Below are 14,172 nucleotides of genomic sequence, written 5' to 3' on the forward strand. Positions count from 1 at the left end.
TAGGTCCACCTATAACAAATGTTGCTACTTAGCTCTATTTGTTTCTTTAATTCAGTGGGTCATTAATTCAGACAATCATATCATAAAGCCACTTTTTTCCACTGGAAAACACAATCAAGAATCAACCTAAGTTATACTGGGAGCTTCATCTTTTAGACCAACTAAAAGAGTAGTGTTTTCTTCCTCATAAAACACACCACACACACACACACACACACACACACACACACACACACTCCCGAACTAGCCTGTAGATAAGATAGAATCACCAAAAGAAAAGCACTCCATGTGCTACATACAGTAATATAAGTAAAGCACTGGCATACTATCTGGAAAAAATTAAAATGTGACAGTTGCCTGTGCCTGTCGGGGACATCTTCTGTTTCTTCCAGCCAACATCCATACCCCAAATTGGCCTTGGGAACACCCAAACTCTACTCTCAGCCCATGCATTTAGGCAGGATTAACCCTACTGCTAATTCCAAATAGCTCGTGATTGGTCTAAACCAATTAGTACACCTCATTCCTCTCAAAGTGATTGGGGACAGACATGTGACCTGATCTGAACCAACAGGACTTTTGCTGGGATTTTGGAGAGGCAAGGATCCTTCGCAGACTGACTTGAACCTTGAAGCATTTAGGATAGAACTACTACCACCATCTCAACGCCATGAATTCTAAAGAAAGCAAAGCCAATAGATAGAAAGAAGCCAGGTCCTGATCACCTTCACTCAGCCATGATTAAAAAGCAGTATTCCTGGACCATTTTGTTACATGAGCCAATAATCCAGGTTAGACTCAATCTCTGTGACTTGCAATCCAGAGATGTATGTCCTCACTTCTTCTAAGAGTCCAAGGAACCTGAATAAACTTGGCATTGATGTGACTGCAGCACAACATCCAAATTCCCAATATCATTCATCTTATTGGCACTTGGTACTTATATGAGCATGGTGACAGGCTTAATTATTCATATTGCCTGTACCTTTTGACTCCACAATCCCCTTCCTAAGACATATAAATAAATATCACCTCTGTCTCTAAGTACAGGGAATTATTTCAAAAATGCAGACAAGGACAAGTGTAAAGAAACAAAGGTGAGTGCAGGGCTGACCCCTTCAAGTCTAAAACCTAGAATTTTAGAGACGTATGACATAGTCTACTAAAATCAATAAGGTGGCATAAAAATTAATTCACATAGATTCTAGGAACATGCAACTTCAGAGTGACATGACAGATTTTAACAAGCTCAACTAAAGTTTTCTGCCAAGTATGCACTGCCCCCTTCAAAGGTGGTACTATTACTGCAGAACTACTACCACTGCCTCAAATATCTGAACATCAAAAGTTAGTAGCACATTTATTTGAGAATTTTTAACTCAAATTGGAAAATCTTTATTCTTAAAGAGAGGACTTGATTTCTGGAAATAAAATTTATTCAGTGCTGTATCTTGGAAATAAGAAGACTGAGGGGAGTTTCCTTCATGGCACAGCGGAAACAAATCCAACTGGGAACCATGAGGTTGTGGGTTTGATCCCTGGTCTTGCTCAGTGGGTTAAGGATCTGGCATTGCTGTGAGCTGTGTAGGTAGCAGATGCGGCTTGGATCTGGCATTGCTGTGGCTCTGGCATAGGCCGGCAGCAACAGCCCCGATTAGATCTCCAGTCTGGGAACCTCCATGTGCTGCAGGTGCGGCCCTATAAGGACAAAAAAAAAAAGAAGAAGAAGGCTGAAAGACCAACAAATGTTTTTCAAACATACATTATTACACAAAATTCTAAATATGGCTTCTTAGAAGGAAAATAATGCTTGGGTAAACATTTAAGATCTTAGGTGCTTGTGGGAAAAAAAAAAGTCTCATTACATTTGGTCTAATCCATTGAACTTAAGATTTTTCCCCTTCAAGAGATCAAGTTACAAAATAACAAAATTATGCAGAATTTGGCCTATAATCAAAGCTATTTATATTTTTAGTCCTCTGGTCCTGCATATTTTAAGAGTAATTTAAAACTAAATTTAATAATGTAGTTTCACTAACAATTCCAACTGGTGATTATCCATTACACAAAGAAATATCACTGAATAGTTAGATGATATGAAAACTATGCCTAAAATATGAATTTTGAAGAAATATTTCTAAAAATAGACTAATTGGTATAAAAACAAAAATTTACACATTAATGCCATGCATGCTGATGCAAAAGAACATTTTAAAATTTACACTTGTCTGAAGAAGTTTAATGAGCTGCTCTTAATATAAATAAGGTTTCATTTCTTAGTGAAAGAAAACATGTAATGGCGAAGAAAAGACAGATTTCTTTCAAAATCTTTTATGCTACTTATCAATATACCTCTCAGGGTCAGCCCTACATGAAAACTGGCATCTTGAGGACAAGATGCAAGTTTCCAGCTCTGATTCAATGGTCAGATTGAAGAAGGAGAAGGCAAGAAAGAATATTTCTCAGCAACCCTCCCTGCTTCCTTTTTCATATAGTAATAGCTTTAGTATGAACTTGACTTTATGTACAATGTTAGAATGGCAATTACACTTAAAATTAACTCATTAAAAAGTTTAAGTATCATATCATAGATATGCACTATCTGAAATTCCAGAAGATATTTTACACAGGTAACAGATATCACTACCCATCTTCATACAAAGAGAATAACAGCATTACTGAAAGCGGCTCCCACATAACTATGGACCACCTGCTCCTTTGTCTTAAGAAAGAGAGAAGATCATCATACAGGCATTGTTGATACAGGAATTCCTGAAGACCTGTCCCTTATTATCAATGCCAAAATTAGGGTCCCATCTTTCACTTTGTGAGGCAGCTGATGACACTTGCCCTAAGCCTGATGCTACACAAGTCCAGCTACGCTGGGCAGAGGTTCAAAAGGCAATGGCAACAGCAACATTCTAGGGACCAACTCAAGCCCTCATGCTGAGCCCATCCTCTAAGCAGACACACATTGTTCAGCCTCAAACCTGACCCTGCGCAAGGTCGAGCAAAGATACTGTGTAGCACACACCTACCAGTGGGGAATTATCAAGCTAATTTCTTGCCTTCTTGATATAATTTTTATTGAGGTATAATTGGTTTACAACATTGTGTTATTCTCAGGTGTACAGCAAAGTGATTCAGTTATACACACACACACGCATACACACCCTTTCTCAGATTCCTTTCCATTACAGATTATTACAAGATACTGAATATATTTCCTCATGTTATATAGTAGGACCTTGTTGTGTATCTATTTTACATACAGTAATGTGTATCTCTTAATCCCAAACTCCTAATTTATCCTTTCCCCTCACCCTTTTCCCCTTTGGTAACCATATATTTGTTTTCTGTGAGTTTATTTCTGTTTTGTAAATAAGTTCATCTGTATCATTTTTTTATATTCCACATATAAGTGATATCATATATTTCTGTCTTACTTTGATTTAGTATGATAATCTCTAGGTCCATCCATGCTGTTGCAAGTGGCATTACTTCATCATTTTTTGTGACTGAGTGATATTCCATTATATATATGTACCATATCTTCTTTATTTATTCATCTATCGATGGACATTTAGGTTGCTTCACCTTGTTGATACGCAGTAGTCCATTCAAATGCCCCACATGGAATGTATTTCTTGATTATTTGTATCAAGTGGTATACTGAACTCACCTAGGAATTTAATCAGTCTTTTTTGCAGAAACTTAATATTTGAGATGATAATAATAGCCTACATTTGTTTAAGACTTTGTTTTTTAAGCACTTTCCTATTTGGTAATCTAAATAAATCTATGAATTAGGTTAAGAGTGTATAGATGAGACCCCTATGAGGTTACAAAAGTTCATTTCTTTTTCCTTCTCGGCACAAGGATATGCAACATTGCCCAGCCTCCCTGGAAGCCTGGCTAACAGTTGGGACAGCCCATGACTGAGTTCAGACTAAAGTACTATGAGCAGAGTGATGTGAGCTGGGCTAGGTCCAACCCAGGAAAACCTCCCACAAATGATCATTCTCTTTCCATATCTGCTGATCAGGTGCAAGGGATCCTATCCTGAACTTCAAGAGAACTTTAAGTCCCAAGATAGTTAATTATGGATCCAGGAATCTTCTAAGTAGAAGGCCATGTGCTAACCAGAAACACCTTTATTTGCATTTATAAGCACAAAAAAAATAAGATTTTACTTTATTGGTCAGAGTTCTCCAGACAAAGAGAAATAGTAGGGCATGTGTGTGGGTGTATCTATATAGATATATAGATATACTTAGACAGAGATTTATTTTAAGAATTGGTTCATACAATTGTGAAAGCTGATAAGTCAAAATCTTCAGGTAGGCCAACAGGCTGGAAACATAGGGAAGAGTTGATGCAGTTTAAGTCTGAAGGCCCTCTGCTGGTACAGTTCCAGCTCAAGGAAGGGCAGTATTTTTTCTGTTCAGGCCTTCAAGTGATTGGGTGAGGCCCACCCACATTCTGGAGAGTAATCTGTTTTTCTCAAAGTCTGCTTATTTAAATGTTAATCTCATCTACAAAAACATCTTCACAAAAACACCTAATTTTTCATAAAATATCTGAGTATCAGGGCTTAGCTGAGCTGACATAAATTAATTTTAACATAAGGCAATGGTCATCACTTGCTGGGATTAAGTCTAACTTTGGCTGAGGAATTGGGTTTCTGGGCTCTTTTGATGAATCCCATTAAATGCCTAATCACAGTCACTCTTTTTGTCATGAATGTGTCCAATCTTCTCAATGTTCTGGAACATGGCAAGAGCTGGCTTCTTACCCTTCCATCTCTACTGGATATATAAGTTTTCTGCCTAGGAGGGTTTTTTCCCTTGACTTTTTCCAGGAAAACTGCTCTCAGTTCACTTTTTTTCCTCCAGAATAGGGTATTAAGAATAATTGTATTTGGTTCTTTCCCTTCTTTCCTCCCTTCCTTCCTTTTTTTCTTTTTAATCCAGCCACCCTCCTTCCCACCTTCCTTCCTGCTTCTTAAAAACTGTGAGTAAAAAGTAACACTTCTCTACACAAGTAAATTCCATTTTTTCTTTCACTTTCATTTTTTGAAGTTTATTAACAAAAAGCATACCCTTTCCCTTACTTGGCCACTGTTGGGAACCTGAGGCCAGACACTTTACAATGTTTGTAAGCTTTGGGAGGAAGGATATTCTCTGATCCTTCTCCACTCTGCCTTCTTTATCCCTAGAATCTAACAGGTTATATTTAGAAGGAAACTCTTCTATGAAAATACATTCAAAGGTTGTCCCAAATTGCAAAACAGACTCACAATCTACTCTAAAATAAAAAACTAGGGCAGAAGATAATCAAATTTAGAACCAAAGGCCGTATACAAAGTTCTTCTAAGCCATAGCCCAAATTCTGAAATTTTTCTCATTAAAAAATATTTGGGAGTTCCCGTAGTGGCGCAGTGGTTAACTAATCCGACTAGGAACCATGAGGTTGTGGGTTCGGTCCCTGGCCTTGCTCAGTGGGTTAACGATCTGGCGTTGCCGTGAGCTGTGGTGTAGGTTGCAGACATGGCTCGGATCCCGCATTGCTGTGGCTCTGGCATAGGCTGGTGACTACAGCTCCGATTCGACCCCTAGCCTGGGAACCTCCATATGCCGCGGGAGCGGCCCAAGAAATGGCAAAAAGACAAAAAAAAAAAAAAAAAAATTTTGTATTTCCATATACATCCTTGATGGCTCTGTTAAACAATTTCTTTGTGTCACACGACGATGCTACTGCCACTCATAAAGTTAAACCCAATTAGATCAAAATTATTTACCATATGGGATTTAAATAAGTTCCAAAGGAGCCATGTATTTGCTAGAAGGCCATTCATTTTATTGAAAGTCAAATGAAAATAACATTATTTTAGATAAGGCAGTCATGGCCCTTACCTCACCTGCTTATGTTATCATTGCTTGGTGTCTTATGTTAACTGCTCCCTGTAATAGCAGAAGGATGGGACTGACGCCCTCTCAAGGTCATCTCAAGCCTTTTGATTATATGAATTGTGTGCTGAAAATTACATGCTAAAATATCTACACAAAAGCTATATCATTTTCTCTCTACAACTGTCATCTTTAATGCTACCTCAGGTTTTATATTTAAAATGTATACCTGTGTTTGCTTGTTTCTAAAATGGTTTAAAAACTGTTAAAGGCCATTCTCAACTTTCAACAGCAATCGCGGCAGATTCCATACAAGGTTAAACAAAACTGACTGTGAATGCTGCATTTTGTATAAGCGGTTAGAGCTCTCAGTCTCTTTTATTTTCCGTTTAACATAAGTCAGAGAGGCTAAGAGATCCATATCATAACAATTTTTTAAAATGTTTACATTTATATCTTTTCACTTTTTAAAGAAGCTAACACCATAATATCCCTAAAGTAAAAAACCACTACAGTTTAATTTATTAAAGAAGATTAAATGATGTAAACTAAGGTTTACATTACATTATTTACCAAAATTAAGCTTTTGCAATAGTTGCTACTTCATCTGCATTAGGTAACCACCATAACTTTGAAAATCAGTATGTGATCAACTGACACATCCAGTTATAACTTTGCTAATTTGGGAGCCTCAAAATTGACAAAACAAGATTGAAATAGTTGATGTGCCTATTTTAGATAGTCACCACTTTAAAGTGCCTAGAATTTTGTGCCCGAAACTATAGATTTTTGAAGGAAGCTCAACTAAACCTTTAAAAGACTCCCCTGAACAATGTGACTTTCTTTTTATTATTATTTTATCATGGAAGGAATACTTAACATGATATCTAGCTTCTTAACAAATTTTTAAGTGTACAATATATTATTGTATTGTTGACTGTGTGCACAATGCTGTACAGATTTCTAGAGCTTATTCATCTTGCTTTACTGAAACTTTATGTTCATCGATTAGTAGCTCCTCCTTTTCTCCTCCCCCTGACCCCTGGCAACCACATTCCACTCTTTGGTTCAATGGGTTTGACTCTTCACAAGATACCGCATATAGGTGGAATCATGCATTTTTTTATTTTTCTGTGGCTTATTGCACTTAACAAAATGTCCTCAAGATTTGTGTATCATCCCAAGTGCAGAATTTCCTGTTTTAAGGCTGAATAGGAAGTATTCCATTGTAATGAGATGTCACTCCACACCTGTCAAGACTATTGGTGGAAAAACAAAAGACAAAAGTGTTGACAAGGATGTGGAAAATGAGAACCCTTGTGCACCATGGGCGAGAATGCAAAATGGTGCAGCCAGTATGGAAAACTGTATGGAGGGTTCTTGAAAAATTAAAAATAGAACTGTCTTATGATCCAGCAATCCAGCTTTTGGGTATTTATGCAAAAGAACTGAAGTCTAGATTTTAAAGGAATAATAGCACCCCATGTTCATTGCAGCACTATTCACAATAGCCAAGATATATGAATAACCAAAAGGTGTATCAACAGAGACCTTCTTTTGATAGATTTCTTCTTTTTGTTACATCTTAGGTTACCCTTGGTAAAATACTGAATAGACACACTCTGTCTTTATTATCTAAAAAGCAGTCTCTCTCCATCTCTTTCTCTCCCACAAAAAAAATAATAATAATTTCTCTGATTATGATCTCAGGAACTTTCCTCTCTCCCTTCCTCTTGGGAAAACAGATCCTAATTTCCAAAATGCAGTCTGAATCTACCCTAGGAATCTCCATGCAAAAAGCTAACTGTGACTCTCAATGACACACTCTCTCACCAACTGCCTTTTTAAGTAGCAAATGAACTAAAAGTCCTTTTTAGCTAAGTTTTGTTGTATTCTGTTTTTATTTTCTCTTTTTAGCAGCCCTCCACTGCTAATAGCTTTATTCGGTCTCTTTCAATCTTACCTGCTTAAATACATTATTTTATTAAATACAAATAAAGAGATATCCTTTATCTTTTTTCAACTGTAATTCTTAAATTAGTAGTTGGCTAATTCACTTAGCATTGTCATGATTTTCAGAGAAAATATACTGCCAAGTACTATCTTTCTTCCATCGGTTCCTTGCCTATTCTAAACAATTTCCATATTCTACTAAAACCAGCCATTCCAAAGTTGACTAGTTTCTGTTTTATCTTGTTTCACTATCATTTTCATCCCGATCCCAAACACTAGATTGGGATCACTATTTCCAAGATTCTTCTGAACTACTCTGCTTGCAATCACCCCATACATCACACACAATACCCAGGCTGATATTGTTTCTCCTCCTTACTGCCCATCGCAAGCCAGGAATGACAAGCAATCCTGTATCAGAGCTGCAAGCACATGACCTGCCTTATCTGGTCTGCTTCCTAAAATGCAGTCTATTCATGAGAAATTTAATTCTGCTGGCCACTACTGGACCCTTGGATGTTTGCGCACTTTTTAAAAATAATTCAGTAATTTCTTTATCCACGTGCTTTTTTTAATTGGGTCATTTATGAAGGATTCCAGTAAACAATTTTACTAAAACTTTCCAGTCATGTGGCACAGTTTTAGGGTCAAAGATAAAGATTTCCTCTGTCAGATGCAATGCTATATATGAATCATTTTTGCATTATGCATATTCTATAAATTGATAATATTAAAGATGTTTTCAGTCAATATTAAAAATATAAGATATAAAATAGCTTCCTCTACTTTTCTGCCAGAGACAAGATTTTTCTCAATTGCTAAATTACTAAAAAGAATTTTTAAATTTTAATTTAGAAAAGAAGAAACATGAATAGATATCAGTAAGGTACGACTGAAAAGTATTAGCTATCTACAGTTCGTGGAGTATAACACTGTCATTGAAAGAAATAGATATAGTCCAATTGATCTGAGAAATATTCATGAGGAAAATAAGATACAGCCAAATATGTCTGATTTTGCTCTTGCAAAAATGACAAAAATCTTTGTGTGTGCACATATATATTCTATAAAACAAGAAATGATGATATATGTACTACATAATACATATATTTTACATTATTTTAAAAGTTTGAAGAACGAGAAAAAACAAATTATTAACATGGGGTCCTTTAGAGTAAAGGAAATTATTTGTAATAGAAGAGAAATATAACAGGAGGAAAGACAGATAAGAAAAAATTAAAAAATAATAATTTAAAGCCCTGCATTAAAAGATTGCACATGATATGATTCCATTTGTATAAAATGATATTAAGTGTTGGTATGTGTAATAAAGAGATGCATGGGAGTTCCCGCTGTGGCACAGCAGAAACAAACCTGGCTAGTATCCATGAGGATGCCGGTTGCTTCCTAACCTGGGGGTTAAGGATCTGGCATTGTGGTGAGCATGGTGTAGGTCCCAGACATGGCTCAGATCTCGCATTGCTGCGGCGAAGGCTGGCAGCTGTAGCTCTGATTGGACCTCTAGCCTGGGAACTTCCATATGCAGCAGGTGCGGCCCTAAAAAGCACAAAAAAAAAAAAAAAAAAAAAGAGAGAGAGAGATGCATCAAGGATGGTCATCAAAACATTAATGCTACCCCAACCCCACCCCAGGAGGTAGGATTTTTATTTTCTTGCTTATAGTTATTTTATATTGCTTAGATTTTTTTTTTCAGTGAGTGTGCATCAGGCAAATTATTGAGAGGGCAAAATAAAGCTGTTTCCATTGTGGATGAAAAAGAAACGGAAACGGAGGAGTTTTCCGTAACCACGGGATTCATTTTGGACTCTGATGCAAGCCTCTAACCTGGGTCCAGCCTAGAGAGGAACAAAGACTTGACCACTTGCATGTCGTGGAGCTGTGATTGATGGTGGGCAGCAGAAGAGCTGCAGGAGTTGGCCCAAACTTAACTTTTGGCAACCTACCACTCCTTACACATACTCCTACATGAACGTACTAATGCAAAGGCACTGAATTCATCCTTCTCAAGTGTAGGAGGAAGAACCATTTTCAACATGCTCAGCTGCCAACTGATGGGGTCTGAACAGCCTAGCACTGGGTGCAGGAGGCAGACTCCTGGGGTCCATTCCTGTTCCCCCCACTCAAGAGTTTGTTTCCCCTATAAAGCAGGTGTAACAATACTACCTAGTATAAAGGGGAGCTGTGAGAATTAACCATCAAGGTACAGCTGTTACAATCAACCTCACCTTATTGTAGGTGGTCAGTGTGTAGCCAACAAGCATGGGTGCCTGCTGGTTCAGAGAGACTAATAAAAACTTAATTTGAAACATTTTCTTCAATCGTTTTTATTTAATTAATCATTCTTATTCAATTATTCACAGCTTACAAATCCATGTTTGTTGAGGAGTAGGGGACTTTGAAATTACTTTAGATATTTAAATTTTGAGACCAAACCTGGGGATGTATGTTTTATTCAACAAATCCTGAGTCTTAAAATATCTGGGTGCTGGGGAGTTCCCGTTGTTGCACAGTGGTTAACAAACCCAACTAGGAACCATGAGGTTGCGGTTCGATCCCTGCCCTTGCTCAGGGGGTTAACGATCTGGCATTGCCATGAGCTGTGGTGTAGGTTACAGACATGGCTTGGATCCTGCGTTGCTGTGGCTCTGGTGTAGGCCAGTGGCTACAGCTCCAATTGGACCCCTAGCCTGGAAACCTCCATATGCCGTGGGAGCGGCCCAAGAAATGGCAAAAAAATATATGTATATATCTGGGTGCTGCTACCTCCAGGATCAGGCTATTTGGACATGATAAAACTTGACCTTTCCCCATATCTCCAGCAAGTGAATCTCAGCTCCCAATCTATATTTAATCAAAGCATATGCATTAGTTTACTATGTTGAAAGCACGTTCTTTCCCTATCTCAACCCTCCTTAGATTAAAAAGAAGAAATGCCAAATGAGAAGAGAAAGGGTGAAAAAAAAATGTTCTCCAAATTGATGTAAGTGTAGATATTGATCACTATCCCCCAGGACCCACTGAGGTGGCCTTTTCTCCACAGAGGAAAATAGGCAAAAAGTCTCAATGCATTTGAAGATGACTAAACCATTCCAGGTCAGGAGGTAAGTTACAGGGTGTCAGTGTTTTTCTTGGTCCACCATTTTGCAGAGACTGCTCTTCTTAAGCTTCCCCTTAGCCTGCACAAGTTTTCTATACTCTAAGACAAATCCTTGTCTCAAAATCTAGTCTAAGGTTCTCAGCTGGTACCTATCTATTGCCCTTTTGCAGAAAGACGAAAGAACTTAATATCACTAAGTTTCAATTAAAAGTTGAAAGAGTTTTGCCCTATTTTCTACTGGTGTCATTATTCGCAAACATTAATTATCTTGAGCAACTGCCACTCTGCACGTCAGTAGGTTACTATTCATACTGTGGGGGTGGGGGCACGTCTACGGTGGGAAATGCACTAAACTAATACTCTGGCTTTTCTTCTCTCCTTATTCAGGACACATCTGATTGTTGATTTAAAACAGTGATCCTCAAACTTTCTGGTCTTAGGATATCTGTGCACCCTTAAAATTCATAAACAACCACTAAGTGTTTTTAGTTATGAGGGTTGTATTTATTGATGTTTACTACATTCAAAATTAAAACTGAGAACTTCAAAGTGTTTTGTTTTGTTGCTTTTTAGGGCCACACCCCATGGCATATGGAGGTTCCCAGGCTAGGGGCCTAATATGAGCTACAGCTGCCGGCCTACACCACAGCCACAGCAACGCAGGATCCAAGCCGCGTCTGTGACCTACACCACAGCTCACAGAAACGCCAGATCCTTAACCCACTGAAAGAGGCCAGGGATCAAACCTGCAACCTCATGGTTCCTAGTTGGATCTGTTTCTGCTGTGCCATGACGGGAACTCCTTAAAGATAATTTTAAAATAAAAATAATAAATTCACTATATGTTAACATAAATAACATCTTATGAAAGGCTATATCCGCCAAACAAAATCATAGTGATGAGTACCACTGCTTTACACTTAAGCAAATCTCTCTAATGTCTGACTTAACGTAAATGAATTCTCATATCAATCTTTCGCAATGTAGCCCCAGGAAAATTCCACTTTACACTCTTGAGAAAAAGAGAACAAAAATGCAAATAATGACTTACCATTATTACAAAAATCGTCTTGACCTCACGGGGACCATTCTTTGAGAACCACCAATTTAAGGAGAAAGAACTGGGCATGCGTGGTTTGGCTGCTCAAGCCGCTTCCTTTGGGATCTGCCTTCATCGCGAGAGCTCACCTTTCTGCTCCACCTCACCCTCCAGTCTGCGGTTCTCCTGTGCAGCCTGGGATGTAGAGGGTGACTGTCCCAGTCTGGGATTGGTTTTAGGAAGTCCTTCATTGCCAGCACACCACACCTGTGCCCTCCAATATCTCCATCAGGGATAAAGCTGGCACTTTCATCTCCATCTGCCCAATTCCTTTGCCTTTCTCTCAGTGACTTATGAATGTGGTGGGGAATGGGAGCTACTTGCAAAAGCTCCTCAAACACCAGAAACATGGAACACTCCCACAGCCCCCGTGGGACTCAGACCAGAGGCTGAGGATCTGTTCAATCTGTTGTGATGAGCCACTAAGCAGAAAATCATGGGCATCTTTAATCATTTTCAGGTTACATTAGACGCGCACACCAGTGAGGAGCAAGCCTCCTTGAAAACAATTTGAAATGTTACCACGTAGAACACCTGTGTGATTTCTGCTCTGGCAAAAGAGAGGATGAAAGCAAGTTGGGAGAAATGAGAAACTTATAGGATCATTGATGAGACTCTTAAGGTTTTCCATCAAGGTCCCAAACTTTTTTTTCCTTCCCACTTGAGCAGCACACACAGAGCAGGGTGTCCTTTGGTTCTGATGGTCTCCAACCCTCATAAAATAAAAATGGAGGAGAAAGGGGCTCCCTTTAAAGCTGCAGTAGCATGTGAACAAAACTGCTTTTTCCGTTCTCCTTGAGAGTGGTGTCTGAAAAGAGTCCAGGTGAGTTGTCTTAAGCTACAGGTGTGAAAGCTAACTACCTCTGCCTTTCAAAACATATACCATGTCCACGTGAAAGGTTTCTGATTTATTGCTCTTTGTGTCTGCTTATTCCAAATGATCCAGGGGAAGCCTGGTTTCCCATTTTACAGCTTCATTTTTACACAGTAGACCAACTCCTCTCCCATCCAGTTATTCACCAAACAGCATTCATGAGCCCCGCCCACTACCACTGACATTTAAAATGGTACTTCTGTGTGATGCCTTGCCGTCTTAAAACCTCTTCTCAGAAGAGATATCACCTTTCATAAGAAATATGCTGTATCCACAAACGCCAGCCTCACGCAGTGTTGGGACACTGCACGATCCTCTTAACCCTTGCTCTAAATCCCAGAGGACCCAGTACAGCTTCAGAGCACAGGAAACAAGGGTCTCCACTTGTCTGGGAATGAAAGTGCAACTCCTGGATGACTTTCTCAAAGTAAAGGTAAAAGTCAGCCTTAGTTCATCTTTATTTTGGTTGTCATGGCACTAAAATTTTGCTGAATCAGAGATATTTTACGTAGTTTGTCAAAATGATGCTCTCCCAATCCAAGCCTTCTCCCTCTGGCAAAGATAGATCTCAACATCAGAATATAGTGGTTCTGCTGGTGATTTATCCTCACCACGCCTATGAATAGAGAATTAAACTTGGCTACTTTATCAGAAAGAAATGGAACTTGACTCAGCAATACATCTCACAGTGCTTCCAGAAACAGGCCAGGGTGTATCTTTAATAATAAATTGGTAACAGTTCTAAACAACATTGACTTTCATTTCAGAGGTAGAGAAAAGGGCTTAACTTTGCTTTACATGTCTGACCTGAACTAATGTTCTTTTCTCAGACTGTGCTGGCTTCTTGATTATCTGATAGTCACACTTGTGCCTGTAAACCTTATCATAAAGTGGCTTCTTCTGGAAGCCTGTGTCAGGTTTTGAGGACCTATATTTCCACAACCCCCACCTGGGGGAGCTCCAGGGACAAGGAGCTGATTATACTTAAATATGCGTTTTGGCGGAAGGCATGTGTTCATGCAATGCTGGACAGCATAACACAAAAATAATCTTCATCCTTCTTTACTTCTGTCCCGAACATCAGTCCTTGGTCCAACAGTAAAGAATGTCATGCCACCCCAAGTATGTATGTACATATTTTTTAATGAACATATATAGTATTTATGACACGCAGGCACTGTTGAAAGCATTTTCCTAATAGTGAATCATTTAATCCTCA

At 38.6% G+C, this 14,172-nt stretch overlaps 1 long non-coding RNA gene across 3 annotated transcripts in view; it reads right to left on the reverse strand.

Annotated features, from left to right (window-relative positions):
- LOC106508906 overlaps positions 1-13,080 on the reverse strand; it is a 369,867-nt gene extending 356,787 nt beyond the window's left edge. For all 3 annotated transcript variants that reach the window (XR_002338705.1, XR_002338703.1, XR_002338704.1), the window contains exon 1: positions 12,032-13,080. This is a non-coding gene — a long non-coding RNA (uncharacterized LOC106508906). The remainder of the gene's footprint in view (positions 1-12,031) is intronic.

Source organism: Sus scrofa, chromosome 1 (genome assembly GCF_000003025.6).
Source record: "Sus scrofa isolate TJ Tabasco breed Duroc chromosome 1, Sscrofa11.1, whole genome shotgun sequence".
NCBI lineage: Eukaryota > Metazoa > Chordata > Mammalia > Artiodactyla > Suidae > Sus > Sus scrofa.